This window comes from Arachis stenosperma, chromosome 1 (assembly GCF_014773155.1).
Source record: "Arachis stenosperma cultivar V10309 chromosome 1, arast.V10309.gnm1.PFL2, whole genome shotgun sequence".
NCBI classification, from domain to species: Eukaryota; Viridiplantae; Streptophyta; class Magnoliopsida; order Fabales; family Fabaceae; genus Arachis; species Arachis stenosperma.
Genome location: NC_080377.1, coordinates 83804446 through 83805454, shown reverse-complemented (window position 1 = coordinate 83805454; position 1009 = coordinate 83804446).

The following is a 1009-nucleotide window of genomic DNA, read 5'->3' as shown; positions in this document are numbered from 1 at the left end:
ATGTGTATGTGCCTTTCAGGGGTTCGCAGGGTCTGTTCGGCCCGATCCTCGTTATCTCCCCTCCTTCTCTTTTTGGTCTCTTCTCCTTTTTCCGCTATGTATCTGTCGAGTTTTCCTTCTCTGGCTAGCTTTTCTATAACATTCTTCAGGTCGTGGCAGTCATTAGTAGAATGACCGTAGAGCTTGTGGTATTCACAGTATTCGGACCGATCTCTCCCCGCTCTCTTGTGTTTTAAAGGTCGGGGCGGTGGGATTTTTTCGGTGTGGCATACTTCTCTGTAGATGTCTACCAGGGAAACTCGGAGGGGAGTGTAGCTATGGTACTTCCGTGGTTTGTCCGAGTTGGACTCTTCTTTCTTTTTCTGTTCTCGATCTCGGTCTCGGAGTGGGTAGGTTGATTCCTTCCTAGAAGAGTCTCTTAGCTGGGAGGTTTCCTCCATGTTGATATATTTTTCTGCCCGCTCTTGCACCTCGTATAAGGAGGTCGGGTATCGTTTGGATAGGGATTGGCTAAATGGTCCTTCTTTTAGGCCGTTTGCTAGTCCCATGATGGCTGCTTCAGTGGGCAAGTGTTGTATGTCCAGGCAGGCTTTGTTGAATCGCTCCATGTATTCTCGGAGAGTTTCTTGGTTACCCTGTTTGATCCCGAGTAGACTGGGGGCATGTTTTACCTTGTCCTTTTGAATAGAGAACCTTGTTAGGAATTTTTTGGTTAGGTCCTCGAAGCTGGAGATTGATCCTGGTGGCAGGTTGTCGAACCACTTCATGGCCGACTTGGTGAGAGTGGTGGGGAAGGCTTTGCACCGAATCGCGTCGGAGGCGTCGACCAGGTACATTCTGCTTCGGAAGTTGCTGAGGTGGTGACTTGGGTCGGTGGTACCGTCGTAGAGATCCATATCAGGTGGTTTGAAGTTTCGCGGTACCTTCTCCTTCATGATCTCTTGCGTGAAGGGATCATGGTTGTTTTCGGGGGTGGTGCCGCGTTCCGTCCGGTCTTTCAACTCGGCCT